The 23,476-nt window shown below is 40.8% G+C and overlaps 1 pseudogene; it reads right to left on the bottom strand.

Annotated features, from left to right (window-relative positions):
• Positions 1-8,607: 8,607 nt before the first annotated feature.
• On the bottom strand, positions 8,608-20,437 carry Rps18-ps3 (ribosomal protein S18, pseudogene 3; annotated as a pseudogene).
• Positions 20,438-23,476: the final 3,039 nt, after the last annotated feature.

Below are 23,476 nucleotides of genomic sequence, written 5' to 3'. Positions count from 1 at the left end.
GGGGTTTGGGAGCAGTGAGCTGTGGGCCAGGATCAGCGAGGTTGGGGCTCCAGCTAAAAACCGGAAGTTTTTAGCTAAAAAGAGGAATTTTGCCTCTGTGTGTCCTGACTCAACCAGGGAGGTCACTTGGAGCAGAAAAATTAGTCTTACCTCTGGTCCCGGGGCTGAAGTTGCTCAATCTTTGAGTTTCTTTACATAGTGGATTATACTGATGTATTTCCATATATTGAACCATCTCTGCATCCCTGAGAGGAAGCCAACTTGATCATGATCGATGTTCATTTTTATGTGTTCTTTGATTCAGTTTGCAAGAATTATATTGAGTATTTTTTGCATCAATATTCATAACGTAAATTGGCCTGAAGTACTCTTATTTTTTGAGTCATTGTGTAGTTTAGGTATAAGTGTAATTTTGGTTTTATAGACAGAACTGGGTAGTGCTCCTGTTTCTATTCTGTGGTCACAGTTTGGACAGTATTTGTATTAGGTCTTCTATGAAGGTCTGATAGAATTCTCCACTAAACCCATCTGGTCCTGGGTTTTTTTTGTTGGGAGATTTTTAATAACTGCTTCTATTTCTTTAGGAGTTATGGGTCTGTTTAGATGGTTTATCTGATCATGATTTAATCTTGGTGCCTTATATCTGTTCAGAAAATTGTCCGTTTCCTCTAGATTTTTTGGTTTTGTTGAATCTAGGCTTTTGTAGTAGGATCTGATGTTTTTGGGGTTTTTGTTTTGTTTTGTTTTGTTTACAATGTTTTTTTTGTTTTTTGTTTTTTGTTTTTTGTTTTTTTTTAGTTTCCTCACATTCTGTTGTTATGTCTCCTTCATTCCTGATTTTGTTAATTTGGATACATTCTCTGTGCCTTCTGGTTAGTCTGGCTAAGGGTTTATCTATCTTGTTGATTTTCCCAAAGACCCAACTCCTGGTTTTGTTGATCCTTTGGATGGTTCTTTATGTTTCTACTTGTTGGATTTCATCCCTGAGTTTGATTATTTCCCGCCATCTACTCCTCATGGAGTACTTGCTTGTTCTAGAGCTTTTATGTATTCTGTCAAGCTCATAGTGTATACTGTCTCCAGTTTCTATTTGGAGGCTCTCAGAGCTATGAGCTTTCCTCTTAGCACTGCTTTCATTGTGTCCCATAAGTTTAGGTATGTTGTGCCTTCATTTTCATTAAATTCTAAAAAGTCTTTAATTTCTTTCTTTATTTCTTCCTTGACCAAGTTACCATTGAGTAGAGCATTGTTCAATTTCCATGTGTATATGGGCTTCCTGTCATTTTGGTTGTTACTGAAGATGAGCCTTAGTCTGTGGTGATCTGATAGGATATACATAGGATTATCTCAATCTTCTTGTATCTGTTGAGGCCTGTTTTGTGACCAATTATATGGTCAGTTTTGGAGAAGGTAACATGAGATGCTGAAAAGAAGGTATATTCTTTTGTTTTAGGATGAAATGTTCTAAAACTATCTGTTAAGTCCATTTGGTTCATACCTTCTGTTAGTTTCTCTATGTCTCTGTTTAACTTCTGTTTCCATGATCTATCCATTGATGAGAGTGGGATGTTGAAGTGTCCTACTCTTATTTTGTGAGGTGCAATGTGTGCTTTGAGCTTTAATAAAGTTTCTTTTATGAATGTGGGTGCCCTTGCATTTGGAGCATAGTAATTCAAGATTGAAAGTTCATCTTGGTGGAGTTTTCCTTTGATGAGTATGAAATGTCCTTATCTTTTTTGATACTTTTTGGTTGAAAGTCAATTTTATTTGATATAAAATAGATGCTCCAACTTGTTTCTTGTGACCATTTGCTTGGACAATTGTTTTCCACCTTTTACTCTGAGGTAGTGTCTTTGTCACTAATGTGTGTTTCCTGTATTCAGCAAAATGCTGGGTCCTCTTTTCGTATCCAGCCTGTTAGTCTATGTCTTTTTACTGGAGGAATTGCGTCCATTGATGTTATGAGATATTAAGGAATAGTGATTGTTTTTTCCTGTCATTTTTGTTGTTAGAGGTAGAATTATGTTTGTGTCTCTCTTCTTTTGGGTTTGTTTCAAGGATATTACTTTCTTGCTTTTTTAGGGTGTAGTTTCCCTCATTGTGTTGGAGTTTTCCATCTATTATCCTTTGTAGGGCTGGATTTGTGGAAAGATATTGTTTAAATTTGGTTTTGTCATGGAATATCTTTGCTTCTCCATCTATGTTAATTGTGAGTTTTACTGGATATAGTAGACTGGGCTGGCATTTGTGTTCTCTTAGGGTCTGTATGACATCTGCCTAGGATCTTCTGGCTTTCATAATCTCTAGTGAGAAGTCTGATGTAATTCTGATATGTCTGCCTTTATATGTTACTTGATCTTTTTCCCTTACTGCTTTTAATATTCTTTCTTTGTTTTGTGCATTTGGTGTTTTGACCATTATGTGATGGGAGGAATTTCTTTTCTGGTCCTATCTGTTTGGAGTTTTGTACGCTTCTTCTATGTTTATGGCCATCTCTTTCTTTAGGTTAGGGAAGTTTTCTTCTATAATTTTGTTGAAGATATTTACTGGCCCTATAAGGTGGGGATCTTTGCTCTCTTCTATACCTATTATCCTTAGGTTTAATATTCTCATTGTTTCCTGGATTTCCTGGATGTTTTGGGTTATGCATTTTACATTATCTTTGATTGTTGTGTCAATGTTTTCTATGGTATCTTCGGTATCTGAGATTCTCTCTTCTATGTCTTACATTCTATTGGTAATGCTTACTTCTGTGATTCCTGATCTCTTTCTTAGGTTTTCTATTTCCAGAGTTGTCTCCCTTTGTGATTTCTTTATTATTTCTATTTCATCTTCAGATCCTGAATGGTTTTGTTTAATTCCTTCACTGGTTTGGTTATGTTTTCCTGTAATTCTTTAAGGGATTTTTGTGTTTCCTCTTTAAAGGTTTCTACCTGTTTACCTGTGCCATCCTGTATTTCTGTAAAGGAGTTATTTATGTTCTTCTTAAAGACATCTAACATCATCATGAGTTCTAATATTAAGTCAAAGTCTTGCTTTTCTGGAGTGTTGGGTATCTAGGGCTTGCCGTGGTAAGGGACTGGGTTCTGATGATGGCAAGTAGCCTTGGTTTCTGTTGCTCAGCTTCTTGCCCTTGTCTCTCACCATCTGCTTATCTTCAATGTTAACTAGTCTCGCTGTCTCTGACAGTGGCTTGACCCTCTTGTAAGCCTGTGTTTCAGCACTCCTGGAGATTGATTTTCTCCCAGCAGGATCTGGGTGCAGAGAGCTGTGTCACAGGGTCAGCTCCAGGCACAGGCTGAAAACAGAATTCTTATAATGCCAAGTAGCATTGGTTTTTCTTACTTAGGTTCTTGAACTTCCCTCTGGCCATCTCGTTATCTTTGTTGTAAGGTGGCCTTGCTGTCTCTGACTGGAACTTGTTCTTCCTGTGAGCCTGAGAGCCTGGATGTGTCAGCACTCCTGGGGTCAATTTTTCTCTTGGTGGAATTTGGGTGCAGAGGGCTATAGCATAGGGCCAACACCCAGGCACAGATGGAAACTGGAAGGATCTTGTTCTTGTCTGCACTGTGCTTCCTGTGTCCACTGGGACCTAGGGGGTCCCACTTGTGGCAGGTATTGGGGCAGTAGTGGTGGTCTCACCCATGAGCTTGGATGTGTCAGCATTCCTGGGAGACAAACTTCCTCTCTCTGTTCTTTTTTAAAATATGTTTATACCTGACTCTTTACTATTAGGACCAAGTTTCTATTATTTCTCTCAGTTTTTACTTTTACTTTTCCCTCCAAAAAGACTGGAAGATTTAGATTCCTATGTTGATTTTTTTTTTTGAGCCACAGATTTATCTGAGCTTTCCTGCCCTGTTTCTTTTCCTTATATGTTCTTATAAGTTTTTAATACCTTCTCTTAAACCATCTCCTAAATTCCAAGAATGTAGTTATCTCTTTAAAAGAGTTAACTAAGCAAGAGTCATTAACTACAGTGACTTCCTCCTGCTTACTCAGGATGCCTGCAGGGGCAGTCAGGGGTTGCTGGGAGAACCAGGGTCTGTGTTCCAAGAAAAAATTCAGGGTTCCTCATTAAATCATCAGTAATGAAACTAAAAATCACCATAAGAGTACACAGCAGAATCCAGGAAGCATATGTTGCAAGCCCCAGAATCAAACAGTCACAGTGTTGCTTCCACAGGTGGTTGTTAAGAGGACAGGGATCTCCAAGGGCCTTGCTATAAGGTGTCCCATTTGCATGTCCCATTTGCTCCTGCCAAATCTGTTTGTAACAAAGGAGACCTGTCTACTCCTGGGCTCCTCCAAAAAGTCTTTAGACAGCGCTACGCACAACTGGCAGGGGAATATAGAATTCACCCACACCCATATTGATAGGGCTTCCCCTGATATTCCTGTCAATATTTCTTTCTACCACATTGTTTATGCTTTAAATGTGTTATATTCCTTACTACAATTCTACTTCTAATCAGACCCTCTCCTCCAGTGCACAAGTAACTTTGGGATGAAGCTCTCTGTGTGTGTGTGTGTGTGTGTGTGTGTGTGTGTACATATGCATTAAAAATGATACTTATGCCATCCTTCCTGCAGATTATAAAGATTTATGTGGGATAGGTCCTATTGCACCCATTTTACTTAGTAAATCATTCCAATCTCAATAGATCTAAGAGAGCTCTCCGAACATTGTGATGTCTCTTTGCATCAGATCCCATAATGATTACAACTGCAATGACATTTTTATTGCCTGTCTCAGGATAGGTATCTAAGATGGCCTATAAGATTAGCAATTCTACCAATGTTACAGCAAAATATGAGCAGAAATGAATCAAGAGATTGGGTGAACTGAGAACCACCATTTTACAAAACAGAGCCACTAGAGATTATGTTTCCCTCTGAAGTGGAAACTTAAGCTTTCTTTATAGAGTCAGTAGGCTGGCATGCTGCTGGGGCAAACACGTGAGGGTACATTTTGTTAAAGTGGACACATGTGTGAAAGGCTCAGGCAGACTCGGGAAGGAACATTTTACTGAAGCAGACACAGGAGAGAGCATGTTCTGCTAAAGCAAGCATGTGAAAGGACACATGATGAAGGATTCTTCACTAACAGCACCCATGTGTTGGCCCACTGTATATGGTGTAGTTGAGCTGTATTTGTCAGGACTCCATAGAGAGAAACACACCAAAAAATTTCTGGTGGTGTGCTGCAGTTTCTTGTTTCCATGGACTCCGGTTGATTGACAGAGTGATATCAGCTGAGACAGACTCTAGTGGCGAGACCTGTGGAGGACACGTGATTTTTGGAGGGCATATAAATAGGTCTCAATGGGCAGTGATGAGAGCTGAGCTTGACTTGCTTACAGAGCTCGCTGTGCAATGCCTGTGGGCCTCACATCTTCACTGATCTTTGCTTCCCTGAAAGAGGCACAGCTGAGAACTTCTCATCTTCCACCGAGTTCCTCCTGATGATTTGTGCAGATGCTGAGGCCCGGCTGTCTCTGCTGGTTAGCACCACCACTGCTGCTTCATTTTTGCTATCCAGTCTCTACCAAACTGGACTGCTGGTGTATCTGTGAAGTGTTTGAGAATGGGTCAGGCTGTTGCTGCTGCTGACCTGTGACCTGAACTGCTGATTTCCAGACAACACAGAAGAAAGTTGCTCCAAAGAACCTTTCTAAACAGGTCCAGTTCTCCCATATCCTTTCTTTCCCACTACCTCTGGGGGGGGGGGCTAGAAGGGAGGTAGCATTTAAGAACCATAATTGAAAATAACGTTTGAAAAAATTAAAGTCCTATCACCCAAGCATAATCTTTTTTTTTTCTTTCTTTCTTTTTTTTTCTGGAGCTGGGGACCGAATTCAGGGCCTTGCGCTTGCTAGGCAAGCGCTCTACCACTGAGCTAAATCCCCAACCCCAAGCATAATCTTGACATACCTTATGTCAGCAACTACTTGGCATGAGTTGCTTTAATAGGTGGTCAAATTAATTTGCAAAAAGAGAAAAGCAAAATCTCACAAGTGACCTATGAAAGGCCATCATGGTAAGAAGGTTTCCCCTCTCCTTTGTCTTCTATTGTCTATCATAATTCTCTTGTGCTTATATTAATTCAACTAGCCATGGGGGAGATGCATTAAACCATGCCTCTATTACATCCACTACGTTTTCTTAAAACCTTAGAAATGAGGAGATGTAGAGAGCACTGAGGTCTTCATGCTCACAGACACGCACTAGGGAACACAAGAATGTTAAACACGCAGGCTTGTCTCTTCAACAGAAGGGGCCTCTATACCCATTTCCCACCCAGAAGGCTGGGAGTGGATGGTGACCTTTGCTATCTGTAGGCCCAGAATGTTTATCCAGACCCTTCCTCCCTAGACCACAGACACATACTAGGGAACCCAAGAATGTTAACCATGCATGCAGGCTTGTCTCTTCAACACAAGGGCTATCTATACCATTTCCCACCCAGAAGGTTGGGAGTGCATGGTGACCTCTGCTATCTGTAGAGCCAGGCCTCACCCAAATCCCCACACAATGTTTATTTATCCAGACTCTTCCTCCCTAGACATTTATTTTTAGTTTTGTTTCTCAGTTCATAGAACCCATCCTTGGGGAAGATGTCACACATACTTGGTGGCTCAGTGAGTTCTATGGTATCTGTATGACCAGGATCATACCTTAACCTCTCTGAGGTCCTTAAGCTATAGGACCCATCTTTATGGAAGAGGTCATATGTACATTGCAAAACTGTTTCTATGTGTTTACTCCTAAAGCTCTATTGTGTCACATGGGTTTGAGACAAATGTTTCCAAGAACCTTTTTTTCTTCCAAAAAATTCTACTTTAGTTAAATGCCTAAAAATTAAACTTCCCTGGGGTCAGACTCTAAAAGTTTGAACCAGCACCTGCTACAAAGTTGCAACGAACCAGATTTTCTTCTTGCCTCACGCAGATCATTACTCTGGCAGCAGTGGCATTTTCAAGGACTCCTACTATGATACTAAGTAAGAATTTCCTGACCAGGACTACATTTGCACAGGAACTAAGGCTGACAACTGACCTCCTAAAAGCAAAATGCTTCTGTGGAGCTAAGGATACAATGGAGTAACTAAGAAAGCCACAGAGTGGGAGAGAATCTTTGCCAGCTGTATGACTAATAGAGGATTAATAGCTAGACTATATAAACAATTCAAAAAACAAAGAGTCAAGAAAACAAAGAACCCACTTAAGATGTACTATGAATCTGAACATAGAGTTCCCAAAAGACATATTAAAAGTAGTATTTCAAATGGTGTCCTCTTTAGCGATCAGGGTAATTGCAAATCAAAACAGTTTTGAGATTTTTATCTCTCCACAGTCAGAATGACCAAGATCAGCAAAACACTGATGACAAATGACAGTGAGGAGAAAGGGGACACTTGGTCACTGTTGATGGGTCTGAAAACTGAGCAGCCATCCTGGAAATCAGTCCGAAGAATTCCCAAAACTACAAAACTGTCTATCATATGACCCAGCATATGCCCAACATACACAGCAATGTACTCCACAGAGTAGATCTACCTGTTCCTCAGTGTTCACTGCTGTTCTATTCACAATAGCTAGGAAATGGAGACAAACTAGGTGTTCTTCAACAGAAGCATGAAGCTGTGGTGCATATACACTGCAGAATACTATACAGCTGTGAAGAAGCGTGAACTCGTGAGATGTGTGTGTAAATGGATGGAGCTAGATATTGAGTGAGGTAACCCAAGCACAGGAGGACAAAGACCCACATGTTTGCTCTCATCTGTAGATCCTAGCTCTAAAGCTTCAGATGTTAGCCTATAACCTAGAACAATCACAGAAATTAAGACCATGGGGATGTCCTACGGACGGGACTGGCTGAACACAAGGGATATGAAGGAAGGAATGGGGACATGGGGACATGGGGACATGGGGAATGGGGCTCTAGATGAAGAGAGAGAAAGAAAATCAGCACAGGAGAGAGAAAGAGAAGGGGTAAATAACAATAAAGATTTTGAAAAGGCCTTAAAGAATCATATTATTTTATATTTACCTGAAAGTATATATAATACATATAAGTGTACGTGTACACATACATAAGTAGCTTAAATAAAGTTTTGGCCCCTGGATGGCAATGTTTGCCCCTTGAGCAAATGACGACATAATAAAAACTCCAGCACCATGCATGAGAGACCTCCTTGTTGGCTGTTGGTCATGAGAGTCCAGGAAACTTCCCTCCCCCACCCGTAGGACATCCCATGGTCCTTTTTCACTTTCTTAATTTCTGTGGTTGCTCCAGGTTATAGCCCCCCATCTGAAGATTTGGAGCTAAGATCCAGAGATGAGAGAACATGTGGTCTCTGTGCTTGGGTCACCTCACTCAATACCTGCTTATGCTGTCACTAGTTGATTCTCAGAGATTCAAAGTTCTTATTGCCAAAGACACCACGTACTTGAGACAGAGAATTAAGATGATTAGAGCTGGATCTGAACTGACAGCTTCTCTGTGATGCCTGTGAATCACACTAATGATCTGCAGGGTGAGACCTTCCCTTTTTTCCCCATAGGTATATAAACTTTTTATTAACAGCAAAGGCCCAAAGACTCATTTCTTCTTGGATACAACCACAGTATGGCCCCTGCTGACAGTGGTCTTGGTATGCTGACCTCACACAGGAAGGCCCCAAAAGTGGTGCAGCCCCCCGTTGACTCAATTTTTCTTCAGCCCCTCCAGGTCTTCACGCAACTTGTTGTCTGGACCACTGACCAGAACCTGGCTGTACTTCCCATCCTTCATATCCTTCTGTCTGTTCAAGAACCAGTCGGGGATCTTGTACTGTTGTGGGTTCTGCATGATGGTGACCACACGCTCAACTTCATCCTCCCGTGAGCTCTCCAGCCCTCTTGGTGAGGTCAGTGTCTGCTTTCCTCAACACCACATGAGCATATCTCTGCCCCACAATCTTCTTTTTTTTCTTTTTCCTTTTTTTTCTTTTTTTCAGAGCTGGGGACCGAATCCAGGGCCTTGCACTTGCTAGGCAAGCGCTCTACCACTGAGCTAAATCCCCAACCCCTCCACCCCACAACCTTAATGGCAGTGATGACAAAGGCTATTTTCTGTGGCCCATCGATGTTGGTGTTGAGTAATCGCAAGATGTGCTGGGACTTCCGAGGGATCACTAGAGACACAGCAGCGGCACAAGTGGTGGCATGTAGGACTGCTGTGGAAGAGCTAGGTGAGACCTTCCTGAAGGTGCAATGCAGTACTCACATCTTGAATGTAGACAACAGCTCTCTAATTGGACTTAAGGACCACTCAACAGGTAGGAAATCATATCTGATGTTGGAAATCTAACCAACTCCCTAGGGCCAGTGAAATCATAGGTTTTAAATGAGAACCAACTACCACCACTTTAGTAAAGCTATTTGGATATCCAATCCCAAGTGGTTAGCCCTGAAATTATATGCATACAAGAAACACTACATGGACTCAGCCAGGTGCCTTTGTATATTTATGTTTATACATATGTGTGCTGAAGTGGAAATGGAAGGGTTCTCTGGAAAGTCAGTTGGACAGTGTTTCACTGAGGCAAACGCATGCAGAACATTTTGTTAAAGTGGACACAGGTATGAAAGGCTAAGGCAGACACAAGAGAGAGGATGCTCTGCTAAAGCAAGCATGTGAAAGGATTCATAATGAAAGATTCTTTGCTAAGGATATATATTATATAATCTATATAATATCTATATAATATAGATATATATTATATAATATATATGTATATTGGTTCGCCTTACACTGCATAGTTGAATTGCATTTGCCAGGACTGCATAGACAGAAATGTATTAAAACCCTTCTGGTGGTGTACGGCAGTTTCTTGCCTCTTCCTCAGACACAGGCTGATTGGATGCTCATGTTGAACCAAGAGCCGTTCTGAGGTAAGGCACATGGAGGACATGTCATGTTTGGAGGATATAAAAGGACTCCAAAAGTGATGGAGACTGAGCTTGGCTTGCTGGTACAGCTAGCTGTGCAACACTTGTGGGTCTCGAGTCTTTGCTGATCTTTGCTTCCTTGAAAAAGGCACAGCTGAGATTTCCTCCCTGGGTCTCTACTGTTGACTTGAGCCGAGGCTGAGGCCTGGCTGGCTCTGCTAAATCACGGCACCACTGTTGCTAACCAGCATCTACCGAACTGGACTGCTGGTGTATCCATGAAGTGTTTGCAAGTGGATCGAGCTGTTGCTGCTGACCTGTGAACTAAACACAGGCAACATAGACAGGAGCTGCTCCAAAGAACCTTTCCAAACAGGTCCACTTCCCCATATCCTTTCTTTTCTGGTACCTCTGGTGGGTGGTGGGCTAAAAGGGAGGTTAAAGTGTTTAAGAACCATCATTAAAAATAAGGTTTGAAAGAATTAAAGTTACAATGTACCAAGGATAATAACAATGAAGAAGCTATTGAGAGGCAGTAAGGGGGAGCACGTGAGACATTGGACAGAAGGAGGTATAGTTTGGAGGGAGGGAAGAGGAGTAAAAGATAAACTTATTTTTAATTTTTAAAAATGTAATGAAAGTGAAAATAAGGAAGAAACAACAGGGAAATTAAAAAGTATCTAGGAATCAGATGAAAATGAAAACAGCTTTCCCCTATTCCTGGGATAAAACAAAGGCAGCTTTAAGTAAGTGTGACTACATTAAAAAAACAAAGTCAGAAATACCTCAAATAAACAACCAAGCAATGCACCTGAAGCTTTAGAAAACCAAACCAGGATGACCCCAAAATTAATAGGATTAAGTAAAGCTAGGAGCAGAAATCAGTGAAACGGAGCCTAGTACGAGGAATCAGGGAAACCAAAGCGTGTTCTTTGAAAGGATGAGTTAGGCGAGCAAATCCGTAGTCAAAATAAAAAGAAAAAAAATGAATAAAATTGGAGTTTAAAAGTACTATTATGATAAATAGCACCATAAACCAGACAACTATTACAAAATACTTAAAAATCTATAACCTCCCAAATTGCGAAGTTCAGGAGAAACGGATACATTGTATAATACATGTATTTTAAAATTGATCAAAAAGGATATATTCAACATAAGCAGATTAAGAAACGCAAACAATAAAATTGAAGTAATAAATAAAAGGTCTCCCTGCTTGGACAACCGTGAGGACAGGCTTTAAAAATTGATTTTTCTACTAAATCAGAAAATCTTAAAGAAATAGATAAATCTTTAGATTCATGCAAGGCTGACCCAAGATGAGATAAGGAACTTAAACAGATCCTTAACAGCCAATGAGATAGAACTGCAATTGGGGAAGCCCCTAACCAAGAAAAGTCCAGGGCCAGTCAGATTCAGGGCAAAATTCAACCAGACCTTCAAAGGAGAGCTAGCCTTCCTACTGTGCAAACTGCTCTACAAAACAGAAAAACAGTAGCTTCTAATCTCTTCTTTACAGAAGCCAGGATTATGACAACAGCAAAACCAGATAAAGACAGAACATAAACAACAACTTGACCCCAGAGAATTACACTGACAAATACTTTCAAACAAACTTCAAGAACACACCCAAAAGTTTGTTCACCACAGACGAAGTTGACGTCACTCCAGGGACACAAGGGAATTCAGCATGAGTTAGTCCAGTAAATCCAAATCACCACATAAAGGGCCTCAAGGTCAGAGATCGTAGGATCGCTTCAGTTGATAAAGAGAGGCTTTTGACAAAAATCCAACATCCCTTTGTGAGTAAAAACCCTGAAGAGGGGCCTTCCAGAAGAGGGGGCTGAAAGGCTGCAAAAGCCAGGAGTCTAGACCTGACGGGACGGATAGACCCACAAACTCAGAACATGTGTGCTCCACCTCAAGCAAGTCAACAGTCCGGCAAGGGGAGGGAAGGGGCTCAGACTCATCCACCCGTAGTTATTGACAGTTGACGTCTTCTTGGGAAATGAAGATCAGCTTTCTTCAAGGGTGTGGCCCCTGGTAGATTGCCCACAGTTCAGTGAATAGTCCCACACTGATGTGTGTATAGTTAGTTACAATAGGATTAGTTACAATACAATCTGAAACTGAAAATTGTCCTTCAATTTCTGTGAAGAATTGTGTTAGAATTTTGATGAGGATTGCATTGAATCTGTAGATTGTGTTTGGTAAGATGGCCATTTTTACTATGTTAATCCTATCAATTCTTTTTTTTTTATTAACTTGAGTATTTCTTATATACATTTTGAGTGTTATTCCCTTTCCCGGTATCCGGGCAAATATCCCCCTCCCCCCTCCCCTTCCTTATGGGTGTTCCCCTCCCAACCCTCCCCCCATTGTCCCCCTCCCCCCAACAGTCTACTTCACTGGGGGTTCAGTCTTAGCAGGACCCAGGGCTTCCCCTTCCACTGGTGCTCTTACTAGGATATTCATTGCTACCTATGAGGTCAGAGTCCAGGGTCAGTCCATGTATAGTCTTTAGGTAGTGGCTTAGTCCCTGGAAGCTCTGGTTGCTTGGCATTGTTGTACATATGGGGTCTCGAGCCCCTTCAAGCTCTTCCAGTTCTTTCTCTGATTCCTTCAACGGGGGTCCTATTCTCAGTTCAGTGGTTTGCTGCTGGCATTCGCCTCTGTATTTGCTGTATTCTGGCTGTGTCTCTCAGGAGCGATCTACATCCGGCTCCTGTCGGTCTGCACTTCTTTGCTTCATCCATCTTGTCTAATTGGGTGGCTGTATATGTATGGGCCACATGTGGGGCAGGCTCTGAATGGGTGTTCCTTCAGTCTCTGTTTTAATCTTTGCCTCTCTCTTCCCTGCCAAGGGTATTCTTGTTCCCCTTTTAAAGAAGGAGGGAACCATTCACATTTTGATCATCCGTCTTGAGTTTCTTTTGTTCTAGGCATCTAGGGTAATTCAAGCATTTGGGCTAATAGCCACTTATCAATGAGTGCATACCATGTATGTCTTTCTGTGATTGGGTTAGCTCACTCAGGATGATATTTTCCAGTTCCAACCATTTGCCTACGAATTTCATAAAGTCATTGTTTTTGATAGCTGAGTAATATTCCATTGTGTAGATGTACCACATTTTCTGTATCCATTCCTCTGTTGAAGGGCATCTGGGTTCTTTCCAGCTTCTGGCTATTATAAATAAGGCTGCAATGAACATAGTGGAGCACGTGTCTTTTTTATATGTTGGGGCATCTTTTGGTTATATGCCCAAGAGAGGTATAGCTGGATCCTCAGGCAGTTCAATGTCCAATTTTCTGAGGAACCTCCAGACTGATTTCCAGAATGGTTGTACCAGTCTGCAATCCCACCAACAATGGAGGAGTGTTCCTCTTTCTCCACATCCTCGCCAGCATCTGTTGTCCCCTGAGTTTTTGATCTTAGCCATTCTCACTGGTGTGAGGTGAAATCTCAGGGTTGTTTTGATTTGCATTTCCCTTATGACTAAAGATGTTGACCATTTCTTTAGGTGTTTCTCAGCCATTCGGCATTCCTCAGCTGTGAATTCGTTGTTTAGCTCTGAACCCCATTTTTTAATAGGGTTATTTGTTTCCCTGTGGTCTAACTTCTTGAGTTCTTTGTATATTTTAGATATAAGGCCTCTATCTGTTGTAGGATTGGTAAAGATCTTTTCCCAATCTGTTGGTTGCCCTTTTGTCCTAACCACAGTGTCCTTTGCCTTACAGAAGCTTTGCAGTTTTATGAGATCCCATTTGTCGATTCTTGATCTTAGAGCGTAAGCCATTGGTGTTCTGTTTAGGAAATTTTTTCCAGTGCCCATGTGTTCAAGATGCTTCCCTAGTTTTTCTTCTATTAGTTTGAGTGTGTCTGGTTTGATGTGGAGGTCCTTGATCCACTTGGACTTAAGCTTTGTACAGGGTGATAAGCATGGATCGATCTGCATTCTTCTACATGTTGACCTCCAGTTGAACCAGCACCATTTGCTGAAAATGCTATCTTTTTTCCATTTGATGGTTTTGGCTCCATTGTCAAAAATCAAGTGACCATAGGTGTGTGGGTTCATTTCTGGGTCTTCAATTCTATTCCATTGGTCTATCTGTCTGTCTCTGTACCAATACCATGCAGTTTTTATCACTATTGCTCTGTAATACTGCTTGAGTTCAGGGATAGTGATTCCCCCTGAAGTCCTTTTATTGTTGAGGATAGCTTTAGCTATCCTGGGTTTTTTGTTATTCCAGATGAATTTGCAAATTGTTCTGTCTAACTCTTTGAAGAATTGGATTGGTATTTTGATGGGGATTGCATTGAATCTGTAGATTGCTTTTGGTAAAATGGCCATTTTTACTATATTACTCCTGCCAATCCATGAGCATGGGAGATCTTTCCATCTTCTGAGGTCTTCTTCAATTTCCTTCTTCAGTGTCTTGAAGTTCTTATTGTACAGATCTTTTACTTGCTTGGTTAAATTCACACCGAGGTACTTTATATTATTTGGGTCTATTATGAAGGGTGTCGTTTCCCTAATTTCTTTCTCAGCTTGTTTCTCTTTTGTGTAGAGGAAGGCAACTGATTTATTTGAGTTAATTTTGTACCCAGCCACTTTGCTGAAGTTGTTTATCAGCTTTAGTAGTTCTCTGGTGGAACTTTTGGGATCACTTAAATATACTATTATATCATCTGCAAATAGTGATATTTTGACTTCTTCTTTTCCCATCTGTATCCCCTTGACCTCCTTTTGTTGTCGGATTGCTCTGGCTAGAACTTCAAGAACTATATTGAATAAGTAGGGAGAGAGTGGGCAGCCTTGTCTAGTCCCTGATTTTAGTGGGATTGCTTCAAGTTTCTCTCCATTTAGTTTAATGTTAGCAACTGGTTTGCTGTATATGGCTTTTACCATGTTCAGGTATGGGCCTTGAATTCCTATTCTTTCCAGGACTTTTATCATGAAGGGGTGTTGAATTTTGTCAAATGCTTTCTCAGCGTCTAATGAAATGATCATGTGGTTTTGTTCTTTCAGTTTGTTTATATAATGGATCACGTTGATGGTTTTCCGTATATTAAACCATCCCTGCATGCCTGGGATGAAGGCTACTTGGTCATGGTGGATGATTGTTTTGATGTGCTCTTGGATTCGGTTTGCAGAATTTTGTTGAGTATTTTTGCGTCGATATTCATAAGGGAAATTGGTCTGAAGTTCTCTTTCTTTGTTGTGTCTTTGTGTGGTTTAGGTATAAGAGTAATTGTGGCTTCGTAGAAGGTATTCGGTAGTGATCCATCTGTTTCAATTTTGTGGAATAGTTTGGATAATATTGGTATGAAGTCTTCTATGAAGGTTTGATAGAATTCTGCAGTAAACCCGTCTGGACCTGGGCTCTTTTTGGTTGGGAGACCTTTAATGACTGCTTCTATTTCCTTAGGAGTTATGGGGTTGTTTAACTGGTTTATCTGTTCCTGATTTAACTTCGGTACCTGGTATCTGTCTAGGAAATTGTCCATTTCCTGTAGATTTTCAAGTTTTGTTGAATATAGGTTTTTATAGTAAGATCTGATGATTTTTTGAATTTCCTCTGAATCTGTTGTTATGTCTCCCTTTTCATTTCTGATTTTGTTAATTTGGACGCATTCTCTGTGTCCTCTCGTTAGTCTGGCTAAGGGTTTATCTATCTTGTTGATTTTCTCAAAGAACCAACTTTTGGTTCTGTTGATTCTTTCTATGGTCCTTTTTGTTTCTACTTGGTTGATTTCAGCTCTGAGTTTGATTATTTCCTGCCTTCTACTCCTCCTGTGTGTATTTGCTTCTTTTTGTTCTAGAGCTTTTAGGTGTGCTGTCAAGCTGCTGACATATGCTCTTTCCTGTTTCTTTCTGCAGGCACTCAGCGCTATGAGTTTTCCTCTTAGCACAGCTTTCATTGTGTCCCATAAGTTTGGGTATGTTGTACCTTCATTTTCATTAAATTCTAAAAAGTTTTTAATTTCTTTCTTTATTTCTTCCTTGACCAGGTTATCATTGGCATTGTTCAATGTCCAAGTATATGTGGGCATTCTTTCTTGATTGTTATTGAAGACCAGTTTTAGGCTGTGGTGGTCCAATAGCACACATGAGATTATTTCTATCTTTCTGTACCTGTTGAGACCCGTTTTTTGACCAATTATATGGTCAATTTTGGAGAAAGTACCATGAGGAGCTGAGAAGAAGGTATATCCTTTTGCTTTAGGATAGAATGTTCTATAAATATCTGTTAAGTCCATTTGGCTCATGACTTCTCTTAGTCTGTCTACATCTCTGTTTAATTTCTGTTTCCATGATCTGTCCATTGATGAGAGTGGGGTGTTGAAATCTCCCACTATTATTGTGTGAGGTGCAATGTGTGTTTTGAGCTTTAGTAAGGTTTCTTTTACGTATGTAGGTGCCCTTGTATTTGGGGCATAGATATTTAGGATTGAAAGTTCATCTTGGTGGATTTTTCCTTTGATGAATATGAAGTGTCCTTCCTTATCTTTTTTGATGACTTTTAGTTGAAAATTGATTTTATTTGATATTAGAATGGCTACTCCAGCTTGCTTCTTCTGACCAGTTGCTTGGAAAATTTTTTTCCAGCCTTTCACTCTGAGGTAATGTCTGTCTTTGTCTCTGAGGTGTGTTTCCTGTAGGCAGCAGAATGCAGGGTCCCCGTTGCGTATCCAGTTTGTTAATCTATGTCTTTTTATTGGGGAGTTGAGGCCATTGATGTTGAGAGATATTAAGGAATAGTGATTATTGCTTCCCGTTATATTCATATTTGGATGTGAGGTTATGTTTGTGTGCTTTCATTCTCTTTGTTTTGTTGCCAAGACGATTAGTTTCTTGCTTCTTCTAGGGTATAGCTTGCCTCCTTATGTTGGGCTTTACCATTTATTATCCTTTGTAGTGCTGGATTTGTAGAAAGATATTGTTTAAATTTGGTTTTGTCATGGAATATCTTGGTTTCTCCATCTATGTTAATTGAGAGTTTTGCAGGATACAGTAACCTGGGCTGGCATTTGTGTTCTCTTAGGGTCTGTATGACATCAGTCCAGGATCTTCTGGCCTTCATAGTTTCTGGCGAGAAGTCTGGTGTGATTCTGATAGGTCTGCCTTTATATGTTACTTGACCTTTTTCCCTTACTGCTTTTAATATTCTTTCTTTATTTTGTGCGTTTGGTGTTTTGACTATTATGTGACGGGAAGTGTTTCTTTTCTGGTCCAATCTATTTGGAGTTCTGTAGGCTTCTTGTATGCCTATGGGTATCTCTTTTTTTAGGTTAGGGAAGTTTTCTTCTATGATTTGTTGAAGATATTTACTGGTCCTTTGAGCTTGGAGTCTTCACTCTCTTCTATACCTATTATCCTTAGGTTTGATCTTCTCATTGAGTCCTGGATTTCCTGTATGTTTTGGACCAGTAGCTTTTTCCGCTTTACATTATCTTTGACAGTTGAGTCAATGATTTCTATGGAATCTTCTGCTCCTGAGATTCTCTCTTCCATCTCTTGTATTCTGTTGGTGAAGCTTGTATCTACAGCTCCTTTTCTCTTCTTTTGGTTTTCTATATCCAGGGTTGTTTCCATGTGTTCTTTCTTGATTGCTTCTATTTCCATTTTTAATTCCTTTAACTGTTTGATTGTGTTTTCCTGGAATTCTTTCAGGGATTCTTGTGTCTCCTCTCTATGGGCTTCTACTTGTTTATTTATGTTTTCCTGGAAGTCTTTCAGGCATTTTTGCGATTCCTCTCTGTAGGCTTCTACTTGTTTATTAATGTTTTCCTGTGTTTCTCTAAGGGAATTCTTCACGTCTTTCTTGAAGTCCTCCAGCATCATGATCAAATATGATTTTGAAACTAGATCTTGCTTTTCTGGTGTGTTTGGACATTCCATGTTTGTTTTGGTGGGAGAATTGGGCTCCTATGATGCCATGTAGTCTTGGTTTCTGTTGCTTGGGTTCCTGCGCTTGCCTCTCGCCATCAGATTATCTCTAGTGTTACTTTGTTCTGCTATTTCTGACAGTGGCTAGACTGTTCCTATAAGCCTGTGTGTCAGGAGTGCTGTAGACCTGTTTTACTGTTTTCTTTCAGCCAGTTATGGGGACAGAGTGTTCTGCTTTCGTGCGTGTAGTTTTTCCTCTCTACAGGTCTTCAGCTGTTCCTGTGGGCCTGTGTCTTGAGTTCACCAGGCAGGTCACTTGCAGCATACAAGTTGGTCTTACCTGTGGTCCCAAGGCTCACGTTCGCTCGCGGGGTGCTGCCCACGGGCTCTTTGCGGCGGCAGCAACCAGGAAGACCCGTGCCGCCCCTTCTGGGAGCTTCAGTGCACCAGGGTTCCAGAGGCTTTTCTGCCTCTCTGAATGTTTAGCTCTCCCTCCCACGGGATTTGGGTGCAGGGAACTGTTTATCCGGTCTGTTTCCTTCAGGTTCCGCCGGTGTCTCAGGCAGGGGTCCTGCCGCTCCTGGGCCCTCCCCCATGGGAGCCCAGAGGCCTTATACATTTTCCTCTTGGGCCAGGGATGTGGGCAGGGGTGGGCAGTGTTGATGGTCTCTTCTGCTCTGCAGCCTCAGGAGTGCCCACCTGACCAGGCGGTGAGGTCTCTTTCCCACGGGGTCTGGGAGCAGAGAGCTGCTGCAATCCTACCAATTCTTGAACATAGGAGATCTTTCCACATTCTGATATCTTCTCTAATTTTTCTTCAGTGTCTTAAGGGTTGTTTTTTTAATCATACAAATCTTTCACTTGTTTGCTAGAGTTACCCCAAAGTATTTTATGTTATTTGAGGCTACTGTGAAAGGTATATATTAAGGAGGGCTACTGATTTTTGTGAATTAATTTTATATCCAACTACTTGGCTTACTAGCTATTAAGTAAATGGTAACCAAGCCACAATCCATAGAGCCAGAGAAATTAGTTATAAATGAAAGGACAGGGACTGGGGAAACACATGGACATTCTTTTGAAGGGAGAAATAGAATTGATTTTATGGGTGGACTTGTGTGAGGAAGGCATGGATAGGAATGGGAGGGAGGGAAGATGGAGTTGGGAGAGGGAATACAGGGAGAAACAGCTAGAACTGATGGTCATCTGAGGGATGGTATGGAAACCTAGTACAGTGAAAACTTCTTAAAATATATGAATGCAGTCCTAAAGATGTCTCCAAGTAATGGAGAAGATGGGGTCCCAATTACTGGCCACCTCTTGTCACCAAACCAAACTTCCAGTACTGGGACTGGGTTATATCCAGTAGAGTTGTTGGCCAAACAGGTCCCATAGAAATCCTCAAACAACCCGGGATGTTGTTAAGACAACAGGTTGCTCTCCACAAACTGACAGGAAGGCCTCATTACTGAAGACATTACCCATTGAACTCACTGAGCACAGAGAGATTTAGCTGGTGCCTATATGGAACCTTCACCGCTCTGTTCTAGTGTCTTTGGTTTGGAAAGGTACTCTGCAGGTTAAAAATGAGAAATATAGACACCAACCCAGCCGCAAATTATTTGGCTTTCATACCCATCCTACCTGCAAAAGTGCTATGGCAATAGTGGTACAAGGTTTGTGGGAGTAACCAACAACTTCTGATTTGACTTAAGGAACACTCCATGAGATGGGACCCATGTGTAACAATGTTTGAGTGGCCAAGAATCAGAGATTAGATAGCCCAGAGAGATAAGGTAAAACCAAATATTACTGGTCTTTTGTTGTCGTTATTGTTTGTTGTTTGTTGAGACAAGGTTTCTCTGTGGGACCCTGGCTGCTCTGGAATTCACTCTGTAGACCAGGGTGGCTTTGAACTCTGAGATCCAGCTGTCTCTCCTTCCTAGGTACTGGGATTAAAGGCATGTCCCATCACCATCTGGTCTTTAACTTTAAAAAAAGTGGTAACAAAATGACTCCTAATGACATTCTGCTATATTCATAGAACAGTGCCTTATTCAGACAGGGAGAAGCGTCCTCCTGAAGCAGATGTAAACAGATACAGAGATCCACAGTCAGATATTACACACACACACACACACACACACACACACACACACACGGGGGGGGAGGGAGAGGGAGAGGGAGAGGGAGAGGGAGAGGGAGAGGGAGAGGGAGAGGGAGAGCGCAAGCTTAGAACATACAGCTCTAAATGGAATGTACCCATCAAATCCATGTCCTTGGAGCTTAGGAAACCTTGGGAAGAGGAGAAGGAAAGAATATAAGAGCCAAAGGGGATGGAGAACAAGTCCCTATAAATTATCCAAGCAAAGGTCACATAAACTCATAAAAATGGAAGCAGCAAACACAGGAACAACATAGGTCTGTACTAGGTTCTCTTTGTATAGATTAAAGGTTTCAGTTTAGTGTTTATTTGGGACTCCTGCAAGTGTGTGAAAGAGTGGTATCTTAGTTGGCCTTTTTTTGCTGTGAATAAACACCATGACCAAAAAGCAAGTTGAGGAGGAAGAGGTTTTATTTGGCTTACATTTCCAGATCATAGTCCATCGTTGGAGAAAGTCAAGACAGGAACTCAAATAGGGTTAGAACCTGGAGGCAGGAGTTGATCAGAGGCCGTGATGGGATGTTGCTTACTGGCTTGCTCTTCATGGCTTGCTAAGTCATTGTTTTTACCAAACCCAGGACCACCATCCTAGGAATGGCACCACCCGACATGGGCTGGGCCCTCACCGTTAAGGACTAATGGAGGCATTTTCTCAACTGAGGCTCCTTCCTCTCTGATAACTAACTTGTGCCAAGTTGACACACAAAACCAGCCATTAAAAGTGGGTCCCTGATTCTTGTTTCTTCTCTTGGGCTCTTTTCCTTCTGTTGGCTTGACATATCCAACTTCACTGTAATGGATTTTGTTTTATTTTTATTATATTTTATTTTGTTAAAAAAAGAAGAAAATGGAGGACAGATTTCCCCTCAACACTTGTACTTCATGTCGTTCTGATGCAGAATCAGAGATGGGATTACTAGGCCTTAAGATAGTTTGTTTGTCTTAGTCATTGATCTATTGATGAGAAGTGACACCATAACCATGCCAACTCTTATAAAAGAAAGCATTTAATTGGGGCTGGCTTACAGTTTCAGAGGTTTAGTCCATTATCAGCACGGCAGGGAGCATGGCAGCACATAGATAGTTATGGTCCTGGAGAAGTTGCTGAGAGTTCTACATTAATATCAACAGACAGCAGGAAGAGACAGGGCCTGGTATGGGCTTTTGAAACCTCAAAGTCCAACTCCAGTGACAGACTTCTTTCAACAAGGCCACACCTTCAAATCCATTTCAGATAGTGTCACTCCCCAGTGACAAAGCATTCAAATCCATAGGCCTATGGGGCCATTTTTTAAAAAGACTTATTTATTTATATGTAAGTACATTGTAACTGTCTTCAGACACACCAGAAGAGAGCATCAGATTTCATTACAGATGGTTGTGAGCCACCATGTGGTTGCTGGAAATTGAACTCAGTTCCTCTGGAAGAGCAGTCCATACTTTTAACCACTGAGCCATTCCTCCAGCCCATATGGGGCCATTTTTATTTAAACAACCACACTGTCCCTTTTAACTGGGTCAAGAAAACCCTATACTGTTTCTGTAATGAAAGTGTTAATTTAAACTCCCATCAATGGTGTAGACAGGGTCTCTTTTCTGTAAAACCTCACCAGCCCATTTTTACCATAAGTAATTTTGGTAGAAGCTAAGCTTAATAAACTGAATTGATACCTCATAATTTTGATTTGTAAAGCCTCAGGAATTAGTAAAGGGAGTCATTTTTTAAAATGAATTTGTTATGCATTTCATTTCCTCTTTAGAAAAAATGTTTGTTTTGGATCTATCCTCTATTTTAATCCTAATATTTTCATTAATATGAAGTTTTGGCATCCTCTACACAGCTCAGAACCAACTTCTCCAATATACACATTACAAATAATTTCTCACATTGGTTAGGCTGTTATTTTTCAGTCTGCTAATTGTTCCCTTTGTTGCACATAAGATTTTAAACGGTTGTAAATTCGTTTTTCTATTTTTTTCCTCTGGCTTCCTGTAGTTTTAGAAATTTGTACAAAATTATTCCTTCCCATTCCAGTGAATTTCCATTGCGAGGAGGTGTTTCTCTTAGTGAGGTTCTATTGAAAATGCATTCCACAGTAATAGGTTTGAGATTTTGACCTTTTGGTTTGGTTTTGTAACTAGGATGTAATGAAATCAAGCTATGTCCTTCCTCCCGTGTGGCTGAGTGCAGAAACAATTTACAGAAACGAATCTTTTACGGACATGTGCCATTAGAGCACATTGGTAAAGCTTCACATGCTGGGATTGGCTTTTAGGTTTTCTTCTCTGCTCTGTTTGATTGCACTTATGTACTTAGCCTACACCATGTCTTTTGGATTATTATAGCACTATTGTATAATCCATCTTGGGATTGGCCTCCATTTTAAAAGAAAAAGAACCTGAGAACTTGATCTGCAGCTGAATCCAAGCTGCACCCAAGTTCCAGGAAGAACCATATAGTTTGTCTCTGGCCCATACCCCAGAGTTACTCCCTAGTCACTCTCTAGCAACAGCCAATCAAGATTAGTCTAGTAGTCTCAGAGGTACTTTTAGACCGTTTGTGATTATTCATGGTTCAGAGTACCCACCTGCAAGCTTACAATAGTTATTCAATTAGGTGCTTGCCAGGATGGGCACCCCTTCGTTTGCTTGCCACTTCCTATAAAACCCCATCCCGCTGAAGGTGGCTCAGGGCTTCGTCCTTCCATCCTGCTGCTTCAGGGAGTGGTGAGCTCAAGCTGGCGCTTGAATAAGAAAGACCTTAGTGCAATTACATTGGAATTGGCTCCTTGGTGGTCTTTGGGGGTTTCTCAAAACGGGCACAACATTCTCAGGATTGCCTTGAAGTCTTATGGTTCTAAATATATTTAGAAAATGTTTATTTTTTTTATAGTCCTATGAAAAAGACCATTGATCTTTTGATGGAGATAGGATTCCAATATCACTTCAGGGGAATGCTTTCAATTACCTAAATTCTTTTTAAATCAAGTCTATTTCAATAAACTTCCAGCAGGTCAAATATAACACAATTTCTATTATATATAGAAACCCTCTTTGTGTGTGTGTCTGTGTGTGTGTGTGTGTGTGTGTGTGTGTGTGTGTGTGTGTGTGAGAGAGAGAGAGAGAGAGAGAGAGAGAGAAACTTAAGAGGATCAATCACACATAACATTAAGAAAAGATGTTAATGTAGTGGACTTGGAGCATGGAAAAGAGACTATATATTACATGAAAACAGAAAGAAGGTACAATTTGAGAGGAAGAAATGAACCAGCGAAAGTATATTGGGAAGGATTCGGAGGGGCAATGAACAAGAGTGCCACTTAATGGCACATAGCTGTGGGAAACCATAATTAAATTCCTTATACTGTTTTTCACTTTAGAAATAAGAATGTAAAAGCTTTTGAGATAAACTTTCAGGAAGTTAGGGGAAGGTGACTAGTGAATACATACTTCAAGTCAAGACACTGCATTATTACAAAGTA

The sequence above is a fragment of the Rattus norvegicus genome, chromosome 6, assembly GCF_036323735.1.
Source record: "Rattus norvegicus strain BN/NHsdMcwi chromosome 6, GRCr8, whole genome shotgun sequence".
NCBI classification, from domain to species: Eukaryota; Metazoa; Chordata; class Mammalia; order Rodentia; family Muridae; genus Rattus; species Rattus norvegicus.
The sequence above is the reverse complement of the archived record's forward strand: the minus strand, read 5'-3'. Positions and strand labels throughout refer to the sequence as shown.